Raw genomic sequence first — 6,178 nt, forward strand, 5'->3', positions numbered from 1 at the left:
GACTTTAAATTACAAAAATGAGAAAGCCTTATATGTTATTTTTTTTTAAAAACGACTTTAAAATACAAAAATGAGGAAATCTTATATGTTATTTTTTTTTAAAAACGACTTTAAAATACAAAAATGAGGACACCTTATATGTTAGATTTTTTCTTATATGTTATATTTTGAATTTTTTTAAAACAACTTTAAATTACAAAAATGTAAGTTTTCCTTAAGTATACGACTAAAAACATTAAAATGAAAGCTTTCAAAACCATATGTAAGTTAAAAGTCAAAGTAATTCAACTGTGAAAACAATACTGTTCATTTTTTTCAAGAATGTGTTCGATGGAAAAAATAAGGTTTTTATGTCATAATTTGTTTAATGTCCAATCCGATCAACCCATGATGTATTAATTATAGTTTTGTTCAACTATTTTTAATAAAAATTGATCTGATCCATCGGAAAGAAATTATTTAATAACAAAAAAAAATATTTTATATATAAATAAAATGATCACATATATAAAAAAAACTATCGATAATATATACAAATAAACTCACCCTGCGCAAGGCGCATGTCTTATCCTAGTATACATTTATACGGTTAACTAATCCAAACCTTAGGGTCTGAGGGGTAGAAATTTGAGATTGAGATTTAAAATTTTATAAATTAAAAAATAAATATGAAAATTTTAAAATAAAAATTTTAAAAATAGTTTCAAAAAGTATTTTCGAATTACAAAAAAAAAATTTGAAAAAAAAAAAATATATATTTTCGAAAAAACAAATTTTTAAAAAAAAAATTATAAAAAAGTTTGAATTTGAAAACATATAATATAAAACAATAAAATTTTTTTTTTTTATTTTAAATTTTTTTTTTTTATATCTAGGGTATTAGGGTCCTTTTACCTATTAAATGAAACATTTTGATCATTTTCCTCCTTGTGGTCTACTTTTGTGATCAAAACTTGAAAATTGTCTATTTAGGAGAATTGCCCTAACAAATATCGTATGAACAAATAAAATTTATATTTTTAATCGAATTAATATTTTTATCCCTTAAACAATTTTTTAAAAACTTTTTTGCTAATTACATAATTTGTTTACTTATGAGCTGATCACATTTTTTAAAATAAATTAGGTAAAAAAATCACTTATCGCATAAGATCTTGGGGGATGTATTCAATATCTAAAATTTGAGGTGATTTGATTTTTAATTAAGTTCTAGATGATTTTAAGGAATTGCAGAGAATAAAATGATTTTTGTTAAACCACTTTAGAATATCACCTAAAACCATGAGATTTGAGTTTTGTTTTTTTAACAAACAAACTTCACCCAAACATTTTAAAATCACTTGAAAACTTTAAAATTCCACAAATTAAAATATTTTCAATAACAGTGGATTTTAGAGTACTTTATAAATTGTCAAGTTCATTAACACTGGATTTTAAATGAGTTTTTTAAATTCATGTTTCAATAACGGTGGATTTTTTATTTTGACATAAATCAGCTAAAACTCTCAATTGAATACATTCCCCTTAATGTTTAGGCCGAAGAATTTGAGACCTACTATTTGTTTACAATGAAACTATGCCAGCTCGGCTTTATATCATGATTTAGCAATTTAAAAGTTAATTATGGTATGATAAGTTTACGTTCACGTGCCAATTATATATATCTTCAATATTTTTCTCATTGTTGTGTGGTTTTTTGAATTTTGGTTATTGCTCGATATAAATTCTGATTTTTTAGTTTATTCTCATTTCGTTATTTTGTTTTGGCCTGAGATTTAGAAAATGTTTTAAGTTTTAAAATTATTAAAGAGATACATACTTAGGTTAAGATCCGCGCCTTGTGCATAATAAATATTTTATATTTATTCTTTTTTATGTTTTTCGCATATTATGAAATAATAAAATAATAATTATATATTAAATAACTAAGAAATCAGTTACTATTATTCTTGTTCGGAAACTCGCTAGGCGCTACGCGTGCGCTCGGGTTGGGCCTAACGATTTATGAAAAAAATTGGAGATTAATCGAAGATTAATCGGAGATTAGTTTTAGGGTATTTATATAAACATGAGAGTTAAATACAAAACATGTCTGTATAACCTGAAGATGATTCATGGTCTAGTGGTTAGATCGATTCTGTAAGTCTCATTTAACCCGGGTTTGAACAACTGTTGGGCTTTTTTTTGTTTTTTTTTTCAGTGTTGGGTTAACTGAAATGGGAAAAGACTAAAATGGCCCCATCTTCAACCTCAGAGCTCTGCGATTTTTGCTGCTGTTTTCATTTTTTTACCTTGCGATATATAGCTTTTTCTTGTTAATATTGTGGACTGTAACACAAATTGACCAGATCTATAGCCTAACATGTGATTCCGAACAACAAATCTACAAAACAAAGGGATTTTCTAAATTTTTCCGATGAACAACCGAATTAGAGCAGAACGCCACGGCGTGTTACTGTTTCACGCGTTTCCGGCGAGTATACGGCCGCCCTAGGCGCGTTTTCGAACGGGGCTTTATGTAATAAATTGGCGTGCACATATAAATCAAACGAACGCTCTTGTTTATTCGCAATCATATTAGGGTAAATAAATCAAAACAATCAATACTCCTTAATCTATCATATATAATATATAATTAAATTTAAATGATATTAATGTAGATATATAGTATACTTTTAATATAGATATTTATTAAATTATGTTTCTGCTCATATGATTTTATGATTATTTGCATATTTGTGTAACAAAATTTTACACCAAGCTTTTTTTTTTAATGTGGAATGTTTAGTGGTTTCAATAATTTATAATCATTTTAAAAAACAATGAAGATTTCAAAATTAAAATATTAACTTTTCAATATATGTTCAACGCATATATCAAAATATCTATACTATTATTTGAGAAGTGAATTTGCTGATTTGTTATCTTCTCCATGATTTTAGTTAATTTACTTATTTGTCATCTTTCCATAATTTTAGGATATTTAGCTGATTTGTCATATTGTTCAAGATTTTAGTTAATTTGTTTACTTGTCATCTTTTCCATAATTCTAGGATATGGCATTAGTTTAATTAATATTATTATTTTAATTTTTATTTTGATATCTATATATTTATCATGATATTTGATATAATTAATAAACATTAAACTATTCAAACGATATATATACAATTATTTTTTAAAAATGTATATTTAATATATAATTATTATGATATTTAAAACATTTAATTAATAAATAGATATTAACAATATCTAGCGATAATATCATCATTACTTTTATCTTATATTAATTTTATAATTTTAATGACTAATATTATAACTAGTTTCTCTAATTTTTATTCGAATTATTGATCAAATACATATTATTAAAAAAATTATATATAAGTAATACTAATATATCTGAATTAATCGGTTTCATTGGGTTTATTCGGTTTGATTGCTTAATATATTGAACCATATTCATATACTGCACTTTCTTAAAATATTATCCATTTGGTTTATTCAGTTGTACCAAATCAAAACTATTTTCTCTATTTCGGTTTTGTTTAGTTTTAAATAGTTTGGTTTTACCAGATTGAACACTTCTAAAATATCTTTATTTTGTTAATGTTTTATATTTATGATTTTTATTATCCTTTCAGTACCACATGATTTCTTTTCAGACAAAATACAATATATGTTAATTTCATTACAAATTTCGTAATTTAATTATTACTTTAGAAAACATTTTGATCTAAAATCTACATCTTATAAATTAAAATATGACACAAAAGAGCATAATTTAATACATTGATTACCAATATGAATATTAAAATTTAATATTTTATAATAATTTAAATTTTTTTATCGAGTTGAATTATTATTATTTTATAAAAATAAAAGTTAAAATTAAAAATTGTTGAATATATTAATCCGCACAAGGTGCGGGACATCAACTAGTAAGAATGTATTTTCGTATTGTATACTTTAATTTAAACGATGGGAAATATATATATATATATATACACATATTAACATAAACACCTATTAAAATAAAATTATTTATTGATATGATTTTATAATCATTGTATCTTATTATAGAAAAAAATTAAACTTTGATCAAAAAAGTTTATGTGAGACTTTTAACCGTTTTAGTAATTTATATTCGTTTTGACAAATTCAAAATACAACATATACAAAATTTAAATTTTTATTATATGATTAATGTAACTGTGTAATTTATTTTAATAATAAGTAATTAAACAAAAATGATAGAAAGTATACAGATTGTTGGCATATCTTTATTATTTTAAATCATTAGTTTTCATATATATTTTAATCACATTAGATAATTCCGTAGATTTTATTTAAGAAAAAAATATATAATAATTTCAATTTGATAAATGAATGGTCGATAATGGATATACTATATAATATAACATTCCTTAGCAAAAAAATATGGATAAATAGGCTGCTTGGAAATAAGCTCACTACGTCTTGGGATCATCTTATCCAACTCATTCACCACTGGACTTCTGATCGACTCACAAAATTCATAATTAAGTTATGTAATCCAGTTCACTTTGTATCACATCTGGAGTGGGTGAACGTAATGGTAGAACATAAGAGAAAATCCCATGACAACCATGCATCTCACCAACATATACATCGACAACAATGTTTGTAATCGCCTCCTCGCAATTAAATCCATAGGAGATCAAGCATATGAGCTATGTCTGTGGTGCGGTCATGGTTCCACACTTCCACCTACAAACCATGTAAAAGCCATGACACACCATAATAAATTTCCCTTCAAACAGTCTTTTATTTGAATATACTTTTACACATTTTTTTAAACAAAAATGATCAGCACCATGAAATGGATATAGAATGAATACATATTTAATTGATTGATGGAGTTTTTCATCTCTTTTTGTTGTCCTTGCCCAGCAAAAATAATGAACAAGCACAAATGGAGACCACAAGACAAATAAGCCGTATAGGTTTCTCCATCCGCTCACATAAGTTGTTTGCTCCATTACGTGTGTTATGTTCATTACCAGATTTCTCTGTATCTTTCGGAGATTCACAAGACCCTGTTTCAACTCCTTGATTGGTATCATCAATCTTTGGAGATTCTTCATCAATAAGTTCCCCTTCTCCTGAGCTCATCGGTGACATGGATCCACCCTTCTTATTCTTTGTAGTAGTATCAAAGCTGATCTCCAAAGGAATTCCACTGCCACCTTTCGACGAAGCTGCAACAGTTTTAGCTCCAGGCTTGATGTCTGTTACGTTTCTTGTAGCTTTGAAAGATTGTACCTTCTCTGTGATCTCGCTGCCAATCTTTAGAGCCACCGAGGAGGAAGAGGTTTCTCGGCCACTTAGGATCTTGAAAGGACTTTCTTCATTGTTGATGTTGCCTCGACTCTCGGTCGTCGGACCACAGATCGTCCCACCATGGTCAGGATGAACAGGTTTATTGGGTGCATAAATAAGAGTAAAGCCACACTTGACCACCTCACAGTTTGTGATCTGGTTTGTCCCGTCAGTCACTTCGAATTCAAAAGAAGCCTCCGTAGCAGCAAATAGTTCTTCTATGTCCCATTTTTTTATGTGCAACAAACTGGTGTATCCGATAAAGACATGACCGGAAGATTTAATGATGTCTCGAGGTCTATCGCTGCCATGTCCAGTCCACCCACCAAGAATGCAACTAAACTGAATGACAGGCTCGTCTTTTTCTTTGAACTCGGCCGTGCATCCACTACAAGAAAACAACGGCATACTGAGGGAAAAAATCGTCGGTATGTCGTCGGAATAACGCTATTCCAACGACATACCGACGAAAAAAATCCTCGGAAATAACTCCTCGGAAATTCATATTTCCTCGGAAATCCCTCGGAAATTTCCGACGGAATTCCGAGGAAACCCTATTTCCTCGGAATTTCCGAGGACCACAAGTTCGTCGGAAATTCCTCGGAATATTCCGAGGAAGATGTCGTCGGAATATTCCGAGGGATAAACTTCCTCGGAATATTTCCAAAATTAAAAAAAAAAATTATAAATTTATTTTTTTAAATTGAAATTCGAAAATATAAAATTAAAATTGAAATAGAAAACATATTTAAAATACAAAAAATAATAAAATAGTTTTTATAAATAAAAAAAATGTTTTATAAATACAAAATTAGTTTTA

The 6,178-nt window shown here is 27.5% G+C and overlaps 1 pseudogene; it reads right to left on the reverse strand.

Annotated features, from left to right (window-relative positions):
* Nucleotides 1–4,680: 4,680 nt before the first annotated feature.
* LOC106302974 overlaps nucleotides 4,681–6,178 on the reverse strand; it is a 25,393-nt pseudogene continuing 23,895 nt past the window's right edge.

Source organism: Brassica oleracea, chromosome C7 (assembly GCF_000695525.1).
Source record: "Brassica oleracea var. oleracea cultivar TO1000 chromosome C7, BOL, whole genome shotgun sequence".
NCBI lineage: Eukaryota > Viridiplantae > Streptophyta > Magnoliopsida > Brassicales > Brassicaceae > Brassica > Brassica oleracea.